The 12,067-nt window shown below is 34.5% G+C and overlaps 1 pseudogene; it reads left to right on the top strand.

Moving 5' to 3' along the window:
* LOC100433018 (zinc finger protein 85-like) overlaps nucleotides 1-11,303 on the top strand; it is a 39,901-nt pseudogene extending 28,598 nt beyond the window's left edge.
* Nucleotides 11,304-12,067: the final 764 nt, after the last annotated feature.

Raw genomic sequence — 12,067 nt, 5'->3', positions numbered from 1 at the left:
TAATTATGACTTCTTCATTATGTTTAATATAATTATGACTTCTTCATGCAATTGTGGTTACTATTTGCATAGAATAAAGATATTTTCCATTCTGATACTTTCAGCCTATTTGACTCAATGCTTATGAGTCTCTTTATTTTTGAGATACAGTCTTGCTCTGTCACTCAGGCTGGCTCAATGCAACCTCTGTTTCCTGGGTTCAAGCAATTCTCCTGCCTCAGTTTCTCAAGTAGCTGGGATTACAGGCATGCACCACCTCACCTGGCTAACTTTTGTATTTTAATTTTTTTAGTAGAGAGTAGAGATAGGGTTTTACCACTTTGGCCAGGCTGGTTTCAGCCTCCCAAAGTGCTGGAATTTCAAGTGTGAGCCACTGTGCCAGGCCTAAAATGAGTCTCTTGTAGGCCGCATGTTGTATGCCTTTTTTTTTGAGATGGAGTCTCGCACTGTCGCCCAGGCTGGAGTGCAGTGGCGCAATCTCGGCTCACTGCAAGCTCTGCCTCCTGGGTTCACGCCATTCTCCTGCCTCAGCCTCCCAAGTAACTGTGACTACAGGCGCCCACCCCAACGCCCGGCTAATTTTTTGTATTTTTAGTAGAGACAGGGTCTCACCGTGTTAGCCAAGATGGTCTGGATTTCTGACCTCGTGATCCGCCCACCTCGGCCTCCCAAAGTGCTGGGATTACAGGCGTGAGCCACCACACCCGGCGTTGTATGCTTTTTTCTTAAGCGACTTGGGCATTTTCTTTTTCTTTTTCTTTTTTTTCTTTGCTATTTATTTATTAACCTTTTTTTTTGAGACGGAGTCTTGCTCTGTTGTCAAACTGGAGTGCAGTGGCACAATCTCGGTTCACTGCAACCTCTGCTTCCCGGGTTCAAGCGATCCCCCTGCCTCAGCCTTCCGAGGAGCTGGGACTACAGGTGCGTGCTGCCATGCCCAGCTAATATTTGTATTTTTAGTAGAGACGGGGTTTCACTATGTTGGCCAGATGGTCTCGATCTCCTGATCTTGTGATCTGCCCACCTCTGCCTCCCAAAGTGTTGGGATTACAGGCATGAGCACCCGCGCCTGGCCATTATTCATTTAGTTTTAAGATACAGTTACACTTCGTCAGTCAGGCTGGTTTGCAGTGGTGTGATCATGGCTCACTGCAGCCTCAAAACCCCAAACTCAGATGATCCTTTTATTTCACCCTGTCAAGTAGCTGGTTACAAGTAAGTACCATTACACCCAGCTAGTTATTTATGTATTTTTTGTAGTGATAGGGTTTTGCCATGTTACCCAGGCTTGTCTTGAACTTCCAGGATTAAGTGAATAGCCCCCCTTGGCCTCCCAAAACCCTAGGATTAATTTCTTTCTATTAAATAGTTTAATTTATATTTAAATTGATTGTTTAAAGAAAGGAAGTTAGTTACTAGTTTGTTACTGTTTTATGTGTTTCCTGTAGTTTTTTTTCTGTTTTACTGCCTTAATTTTTGTTTATTTTAATTGCGTAGTGACATGCTTTGATTATTTATTTATTTATTTATTTATTTATTTATTTATTGAGACAGAGTTTCACTCTTGTTGCCCAGGCTGGAGTACAATGGCGTGATCTTGTCTCACCACAACCTCTGCCTCCCAGGTTCAAGCGATTCTCCTGCCCTGGCCTCCCCAGTAGCTGGGATTACAGGCACGCACCACCATGCCCAGCTAATTTTTTGTATTTTTAGTAGAGACGGGGTTTCTCCATGTTGGTCAGGTGGGTCTCGAACTCCCGACCTTAGGTGATCCGCCCGCCTTGGCTTCCCAAAGTGCTGGGATTACAGGTGTGAGCCACCCAGCCTGGCCTTAATTTTTTAAATGTGTGTATTTATTAATATATTAATATTTCATTTTACCTTTTTTTTTTTTAGACACAGTTTCACTGTCTTCACAGAGTTTCATTGCACCCAAGGCTGGAGTGCAATGGTGTGATCTCGGTTCACTGTAACTTCTGCCTTCCAGGTTCAAACGATTCTTGTGCCTCAGCCTCCCAAGTAGCTGGCGTTAAAGGCACACACCGTAATTGCCAGCTAATTTTTGTATTTTTAGTATAGACAAGGTTTTGCCATGTTGGCCAGGCTAGTCTCAAACTTCTGGCCTCAAGCAGTCCACCTGCCTTGGCCTCCCAAAGTGCTGGGATTACAGGTGTGAGCCACTGTGCCTGGCCTCATTTTTCATATTCTGTAGAAGAAGTTTAAGGGTTTTATGCACCATCATTATTATAGTAAAGAATGTGTGTCTATATACATTTAATAAAGAGCTTTATATTTATAAATGTTTTTATAATGGTGTCCATCATTTTATTTTTCAACATAAGGGACTCATAAGCATTTTTTTTAATATGCAGTGTCTTACTATGTTGCTCAGGCTGATCTTCAACTCCTGATTTGAAGTGATCTGACTGCCTTGGCCTCCTAAAGCTGTAGAATTACAGGCATGAGCCACTGTACTTGGCCACCATGTAACTTTTTTTTTTTTTTTTTTTTTTTGAGACAGAGTCTCGCTCTGTCGCCCAGGCTCAAGTGCAGTGGCATGGTCTCGGCTCACTGCAAGCTCCGCCTCCTGGGTTCACGCCATTCTCCTGCCTCAGCCTCCCGAGTAGCTGGGACTACAGGTGCCCGCCACCACGCCAGCTAATTTTTTGTATTTTTAGTAGATACAGGGTTTCACCGTGTTAGCCAGGATGGTCTTGATCTCCTGACCTCGTGATCTGCACGCCTCGGCCTCCTAAAGTGCTGGGATTAACTATGTAACATTTTTTTGTAGAAGTGTTCTAGTGGTAATGAACATCCTCACCTTTTATCTTGGAAAGTCTTTATTTTTATCTTGTTTTTGAAGTCAAATAATTGTGAATCAAGTATTATTGGTTAGAGTTTTTTTTATTACATCAAAATTTGGAAAGTTTTCAGACATTTTTGTCTTCAAGAAAGCTCTGGATTCCTTTTTTTTCAATATTCTTCTAAGATTACTTTCATGAATATATTGATGTACTTAATGGTGTCTAGTAAGTTTTACCTTTCATGTTTTAATTTTCTTCTGCAATTTTATAGCTTTGAGTTAGATATTTTAGGGTATGCCACCTCACACCAATCAATTGTATTTTGATGTTTATATTGTGTATGACAATATTTATCTCTGTACAATTTAAGACAGTGTGGAGCAAAGTCAAATATGAATCATATGTCTACTGCCAATATAATTATCTCTGTTTGCCTCTATGAATATTATCCTTGTATTTTTTATAACTTGTTTATTTGTGGTGTTGGTTTGTTGTGAATGGTTGTTTAATCTTGTCTAGGTGAGAAGTCAAAAAAATTCTCCTAATTTCAACATCTGTTTGTGAATCTATATTATGTTTGTTTGAGAGAACTTTTGGATTTGAAGATAATTTAAAAACTATCATAATTCTGTTTTTTTTTAGGTATTGTTTATTTTTACCTGTGAAAAACACATAAAAAATTTACAATCAAGTATTTTTAAATATTCATTTTAGTCATCTTAATGTTATGCAACATATCCCTAGGATGTTTTTACCTTGCAAAGCTACATCTCACTACATATTAAACAACTACCATTTTTTTCCATTTCATGGCAGTTTTCAAACACTGTTTTGTTTCCTGATTCTAAGAGTGTAACTGCTTTATATATCTTAATACAATCTTTTCCATGGCTGGCTCATTTTATTTTGCATGTTATCAAGATTTATCCTTATAGTTGTTACAATATTTCCTGCTTTTTGAAAAATGAGTGATATTTTAAATTATATTTACTGAATGATTTGTTGACAGAAATTTGCATTGCTTTTACCTATTGGCTTTCACTAACAATTCTGCAATAATTATGAGTATAAAAATGACTCTTCATATGACCATATATTTGAAAGTATATATATGTTGCATTCTATTTTATTAGTCTACTTTTTAACATTTGTACTCATACCAAATTGTTTTAATTCTGTAGCTTTGTAGTATGTTTTGAAATCAGGAACTGTTCTGCCTCCAACATTGTTCCTTTTTTTTTGAAGTTTGTTCAGTACTTTATTGTCTCTCGACATTTTATATACCTTTGGGATTGCTGTTTCTATTTCTTCAAAAATGCAGTGAGAAATTTGGAAAACATTGCATTAAATCTGTATATTACATTGGGCAGTATGGATATATTTACAACACTTATTATTTCAACCTTTGAACAGGAGTATGCTGAAGAGTGTGTTGTTTACTATCTATATATTTGTGAATTTTTGGTGTTTTCTATTGTTGTATACTTTTATTCCATGTTTGTCATAGAAAGTAATCTATACAAATTCAGTTGTAAAAAATTTGTTAAGACTTCTTTTTTGTCCTACCAAGTGTTCTATTGAGGAGAATGCTGTATGAGCTATTGAGGAGAGTGCGTATCATTTATGTTGTTAGGAGTATTCTCTATACCTCTGTTAAATATAATTGTTCTATAGTGCCTTTAAGCCCTCTCTTTCCTTACTAATATTTTGTCTTAATTTTATTAGAGCAAGTAGGTATTAAAATACTCTTCTATAATTATATTGCTCTCTATGTGTTTCCTCCATTCTTTCAATATTTACTTTATATATTTGGAACCTTAATGTGAGATACACAAACTCAAACACACACACACCACACACACATAGGTAGAAATTTGTCATAGGTTCCCAATGAACGAATCTATTATTTTGTAATTTTTTAAAATCTCTTTGGAGTTTTGACTTTAAAGTACGTTTTATAAAATGACAGTCTTTAACTTAAGATGCAGCTTGTGTAATATTATTTTGACCTCTTCTGCCCTTGTTTTGTTAATATTTGCATGGAATGTCTACTTCCATCTTGCCATTTTTATTCTTTTGTTATCATGACACTGCAACTGACTTGTAAAAAGTCAATTTGGATCTTGGTTTTTAAATGTTTTCTATGAATTTATTGATGGAAAGTATGTCTATTGAGGCCAGGCACAGTAGCTCGCACATGTAATCCCCGCACTTTGATGGTGGGTGGATCACCTGAGGTCAGAAGTTTGAGACCAGCCTGGCCAATATGGTGAAAACACATCTCTACTAAAAATACAAAAATTAGTTGGGCATAGTGGTGGGTACCTGTAATCCCAGCTACTCGGGAGGCTAAAACAAGAGAATTGCTTGAACCAGGAGGTTGAGGTTGCAGTGGGTTGAAATCATGCCGTTGCACTCTAGCCTGGGTGACAAAAGTAAAACTCCATCTCAAAAAAAAAAAAAAAAAAAGTATATCTGTTGATCCAAAAGTTAATTTTATATATATTTAAGTGATTTTCTGAGAAAGACTTACTGTTATTTCATTGTTTATTACATCTTTCTCATTTTCTTTTTTCTGTCTTCTTTTGTGTCTTTTTGATTTTTTTTACTGATATGCTTTCATTTCTGTCTTATTTTCTTTTGTGTATCTATACAGGTATTTTTCTTCTTGTACCTTGGAGATTACATAAAACTTCTAAAAGATACAACAATATATTTTAACCTGGCAAAAGATAAACTTCAGTTGCATTCAACAATTATTTCTCATTACATTTGTTCTCAATTTTGTTGGTGATGTTGCTAATTGTATTTTTTTAATGTGGTATGTTAGCAGATGTTTATAAAAATTTTTATGCTTTTATCTTTCACATTTTAGAGAATAATTAGAAATGTTTTCTGCACTATTATGATAATGCTAAGGAATTCCATTTTGTGTATATGCATGTCTTTCCCAGAAAGTTATGTATTTTCGTGTGATTATGTGTTGCTTTCTTGCATTGTGTCATTTTTAGTGGAAGAAACTCCTTTCAGCATCTTTGATGTGTAGGACAAATGGCAGTGCCAATATACTTTTTCAGGATTTGGTTATTTTGGAAGGTCTTTTTATTTGGCAGGACAGTTTTGCTGCTGGTATTATTCTCACTTGACAGCTGTTTTCTTCAGGACTTTGATTGTGTCACACAGTTTCCTTCTGGCCTGCAAAACTTTCATGAAAAATTAACTGGTTATCTCTTAAGATTTTATGCTTATAAATGACACATTATTTTCATCTTGCAGCTCCCAAGATTCTCTTGTCTGTGACTTTTTAAATTGTGCTTATATATGTGCTTGTTATATAAATATCTTTGTGTGCATTCTAGTTTGTTGAGCCTTTTCATTTTTACATCATTTTATCTTATAGTATTTCAGTTATTTTTTGTATTTTTTCCCTCCACAATTTCTGTTTTTTAATATCTTTCATTGTTTTTGTTGTTGTTCCCATTTTTCTGATTTTTAATAGTTGTCTGTGTTCCTGTTACACTAATGGAGTATTATTCAATTTATTTTAAATTTTAAAAATATATTTGTACATCTTTTTTCATTTTGTTTTGTTTTTGTTTTTGAGACAGATTCTTGCTCTGTGTTGGCCAGGCTGGTCTTGAACTCCTGACATCAGGTCATCTCCCCACCTCATCCTCCCAAAGTGCTGGAATTACAGACATGAGCCACCATGCCCAGCCCATATCTTCATTTTTTAATGCTTCCTTTCTGAAAATTTTATAATAATTGATAGGGCTATGTTGCCCTAATATTTTATATACATTGTAATCTTCAATTGAAATTTGAACATTAAAAAAAGCTACCTGTCAGTGTTTATAATGCAACTTTGTCCTGGCAAAGTCTGAGACCATTTGTCTGGCTGAAGATTCTGAGAGTCTTTCAGACATGTTCTTAGGATGTGTCATGTCTGAAATTTTTTGGGATTTTTTTAGTTCATTCTTGTTTCTTCTTAATAGTCAGTAGCCACTTGCCACAACTGTTCCCTGTCTCTTTGCAGCTGTAGCATTTACCTTTGATCTCAGTGGACTCAACATTTTGTCATTCCAAAGTATACTGCCATTTGTTTCAGCACTTTATGTCATGGGAAACAGAAACCAGTGTCTGCAAAAGCACCTAGAAGCCGGAAATAAAGATGTATGTGTTATTATTTCTCTTGCCTTTTGAAAAAGAAACCAAGAGTTGGCAGTTTACTTCCAGAGGCACTATGTTATATCAGGGAACAGAAAGAGCTGTGTTGGGTAAATGTAACAGACTTTTCTCTCCCTTCTGTGTGGCTCTTTGCATTGTGCAAACCTGGGGCACTGCACACACTTAACTCATTTATTAATTCTCCACAGATACGTTTTGGTCAGTATGTTTTTGTTACATTTATATGTCTATGAAGGAATTAGAACCTGTGGTATTTTGCTATGCCATCTTGCTTGTGTAGTTTGTATGATTTTATAGGTTAGATTTGTAAAGTATATTCATCTGAGTCTAGCAGGTGGCATAATTTGTTATTTTTTGTTTCTTTCAGCTCTGTGTTCTCATTTTGCCCAAGACCTTTGGCTAGAGCAGAACATAAAAGACTCTTTCCAAAAAGTGACACTGAGCAGATATGGAAAATATGGACATAAGAATTTACAGTTAAGAAATGGCTGTAAAAGTGTGGATGAGTGTAAGGGACACCAAGGAGGTTATAATGGACTTAACCAATGTTTGAAAACTACCTCGAGCAAAATATTTCAATGTAATAAATATGTAAAAGTCATGCATAAATTTTCAAATTCAAATAGACACAAGATAAGACATACTGAAAATAAACATTTCAGATGTAAAGAATGTGACAAATCACTTTGCATGCTTTCACGCCTAACTCAACATAAAAGAATTCATACTAGAGAGAATTTCTACAAATGTGAAGAATGTGGAAAAACCTTTAACTGGTCCACAAACCTTTCTAAACCTAAGAAAATTCATACTGGAGAAAAACCCTACAAATGTGAAGTATGTGGAAAAGCCTTTCACCAATCCTCAATCCTTACTAAACATAAGATAATTCGTACTGGAGAAAAACCCTATAAATGGGCACACTGTGGCAAAGCCTTTAACCAGTCCTCACACCTTACTAGACATAATTCATACTGAAGAGAAAGCCTAAAAACGTGAACAATGTGGCAAGGTCTTTAAGCAGTCCCCAACCCTTACTAAACATCAGATAATTTATACTGGAGAGGAACCATACAAATGTGAGGAATGTGGCAAAACTTTTAACCTATCTTAACAACTTACTGAACATAAGAAAATTTATACTAGAGAGAAAGCCTACAAATGTGAAGAATGTGGCAAAGCCTTTAACCAGTTTTCAACCCTTACTACACAAGATAATTCATAGCGGAGAGAAACCCCACAAATGTGAAGAATGTGGCAAATGAGCCGCAAAGCTCACTGAACATAAGTTAATTCATACTGGAGAAAAACCCTACAAATGTAAAGAATGTGGAAAAGCTTTTCACCGATACTCAATCCTTAGTACACATAAGAAAATTCATACTGGGGAGAAACCCTACAAATGTGAAGAATGTGGAAAAGCCTTTAACCGGTCCTCAACTCTTACTACACATAAGATAATTCACAGTGGAGAAAAACCCTACAAATGTGAAGAATGTGGCAAAGCTTTTAACCAATCCTCACACCTTATGAGACATAAGAAAACTCATAGTAAAGAGAAACCCTACAAATGTGAACAGTGTGGCAAGGTCTTTAAGAAGTCCTCAACTCTTACTGCATGTAAGATCATTCATACTGGAGAGGAACCTTACAAATGTGAGGAATGTGGCAAAGGTTTTAGCCAACTCTCAAACCTTACTAAACATAAGAAGATTCATACTAGAGAGAAACCCTACAAATGTGAAGAATGTGGCAAATCTTTTAACCAGTTCTCACTTGCTATACATAATTCATACTTGAATGAAACCCTACAAATGTGAACAATGTGGCAGATCTTTTAACCAGTTCTCAAACTTTACTATGCATAAGAAAATTCAAACTGGAGAGAAACTCTACAAATGTGAAGAATGTGGCAAAGCTTTTAACCAAGTCTCAACACTTACTATACATAAGATAATTTATACTGGAGCAAAACCTTGGAAATTCAAAGAATGTGGTAAAACTTACAATCCTCAAAACTTTCTACACATAAGAAAATTCATGTAGGAGAGAAACCCCACAAATGTGAAAAATTTTGTAAATTCTTTAACCAGTCTTCAACCCTTTCTACACACAGTATAATTCATACTGGAGAGAAACCCCACAAATATGAAGAATGTGGTAATGCTTTTTAACCAATTCTCAAATCTTACTAAACAAAAGAAGATTAATACTGAAAATGTTACAAACCAGAAAAATGTGACAATGATTTTAACAAAACCTTCAAATTTTTCTAAACATAAAGGAAATCATACTGGGAAGAAATTATAAGAATGTGAAGAATGTGACAAAGCCTTTAAATGGTTGTCACACTTGATTGTAGGTAAGATAATTCATACTGGTGGAAACTCCCAGAAGTGTGAAGCATATGGCAAAACTTTAATTCCTATACCTTATTGCACAGGAAAGCATTTATACTTCAGAAAATATTGTACTGATATAAAGAATGTGGAAAAGCCATTAATATGTGCTTACATCTTATTCAACATTAGAGAGTTAGTACTTAATAAAAGCATTCTAAATGCAATTACTGTCAAAAACTCAAAGTATAAGGTTTTTGTTTTAGTGTGTTTTGTTTTGTTTTGTTTTTAAATGAGACTACATAATACTCTTTCCCAGGCTGGAGTGCAGTGGTGCAATCTTGGCTTACTGTAACCTCTGCCTTCCAGGTTCAAGCAATTCTCCTGCCTGGGCCTCCAGAATAGCTGGGACTACAGGCATGTGCCATCACGCCCGGCTAAGTTTTGTATTTTTTAGTAGAGACAGGGTTTTAAACTGTGTTGGCCAGGCTCATCTCGAACTCCTGACTTGAAATGATCCACACACCTCTGCCTCCCAAAGTGCTGGAATAACAGGTGTGAGCCACTGTGCCCAGCCAATATAAGCCTTTAAAGTAAAAAAAGAGTTTTTATTTTGAAGACAAACATTAAAAACATAAAGAGGGTTGTAGTGCCTGCCTTACTTGTATCACAGATCTTATTGTACACATTTTGTATCACAAGCAGTTGCTCAAACTTCATTCAACATCAGGGAATTTATATCGGAGAAAAACTACAAATGTAATACATTTCAAAAATTTTTCAAAAACTACATCTTAGAAAACACCAGGGGGTGCATACTAAACTATATTTTTCCAGATGCAGTAAATATAAAAAAAAATTCAAAAATAAGTCTACGTAAGTATCAGAGAATTCACAGTAAAAATATCTAAGGCACTGACACTTCAAACATTGCACTAAGTAAATGTGCTGAGTATACAAAATAACCCAAAACTAAAGTGGGTAGATAAATTATTTGTATATAACTTTAAAAGAAGTAGAAATATTTTTGCAGAGTTACAATTACATTCAAAGTATACTTTTTTCCTTGAAAAAAATTGCAGAATTTATGAAAAGTGAATAATGATCTAATTCAACTCAAATTACTTCATGCTTTTCATTCCTGTTGCATTCACTAGTGAAAGCATGTGATCAATTGTTGCTGCATCGAAGGTGTGAGAGATTCTTTTTTGTTATGTCGATATTGTTTTTGAATTTTTCTATGGAAGAGTAAAGACATTACAATGTAGGATGCATGACAAAAGTCTAAGTGGAGAGGCTGTTTGTGTTTAATTTATAATATTGAGTGATGTATGAGGTAAGTGTTCAGAGTAGTATTCTTCTGTGTTATACTCCAAACAAAATAATTTTAGTTAAAATTAATTAGTATATAATTTTACTAATTGTACTTTTATGTAATAAAATGCAGTACAGTTTTAAAGATTTAGATTATTATAAACTTAATTTTTTAATTAAAATTTTAACATAAGACCACTGTGCATTCAATAAAGTATTATTATGCCACTAACTTTTACCTGTCCTACCTTACTCAAGGGTGTAGGTCAAAGATGGTAACAATAGACTATTTGATAACATAATGGACTAACAGCTCCAGTAATTTATTTTGCCAGTGGCTTCAAACTGCAAATAAATTAATGAATATTGTTCCCAGTGATTAAATTTTTATTTATAATTTAAACTTATTTTTCTCAATTTTTGTGCGTACATAGTATCTGTTTATATTTATGTCATACATGGCATTTTTTGATACAGTCATATAATTTATGTATTAATCAGATAAGGGCAAATGAAGTTTCCATCAACTCTAGCATTTATCTTTTGGATTACTAACCCATTCTACACTTTTACTTACTTTAAAATGTAAAATAAATGCTGTTGACTACAGGGTCATTTTTATGAGTAAAATAAAAATTATTTACAAATATAAATAAAATCCTGAGTCTTAAAATTCTGAGTTCTGCTTAAACATTTAAAAAAATTTGTTATGTATTTTTCTTTGAACATGTGGTCTCTCTCTGCCTGCAAACATACAGAATTTTAGTTTTGATTTACATAAAATTAGCTATGCACATATGTTACTGTAAAAATAAACCTTAGGTGCAAGAAAATTATAGAGTATGTATGAGTATGAGTTTGTACCTATTTTCAGAAGAATAGAGCAATATTGTAACAAAACAAATATTTTAAGAAGGTGACTTATTAACTGAAACTGAAAACCTCAAAAATGCTGAAAGCAAATCTATACTCTGCTTTTTTTAAAATTTATTACTGTAAAATCTTCTGACTTAGGGTTCAGAACCTCCCCATGAAAAATTTCTGTTTTTCCTTGCCTAGTACTCATGCTAGACCTATAATTTTCTTGTCTCTTATGATTTTTTCTTTTATAGTTTATGAGGTATTCATTATGTGAGCTGGTCATGACTAATAACGATTTTTATAAAATTTAGTGCACACTGAACAATTTTTAGATGTATTTCCAAAATTGTGTAGTTTATTAGGACATTCGATTTTTTCTTTTAATTGGAGAATTCTACATAAGCCTGTATTTTTTAACTTTTTTTGTTCTCATTATAATTGACATAAGTATATTTATTGAGGCAATTTGTTCAGATAAGAACTAGGGATGCTTCATAAGTCATGATGTTTTTTAATATATAAATGTGGCGAACAAACATGACAGTGCTTGCTGTGTAGCAG

This window comes from Pongo abelii, chromosome 6 (assembly GCF_028885655.2).
Source record: "Pongo abelii isolate AG06213 chromosome 6, NHGRI_mPonAbe1-v2.0_pri, whole genome shotgun sequence".
In the NCBI taxonomy this organism is placed as follows: Eukaryota; Metazoa; Chordata; class Mammalia; order Primates; family Hominidae; genus Pongo; species Pongo abelii.
The sequence above is the reverse complement of the archived record's forward strand: the minus strand, read 5'-3'. Positions and strand labels throughout refer to the sequence as shown.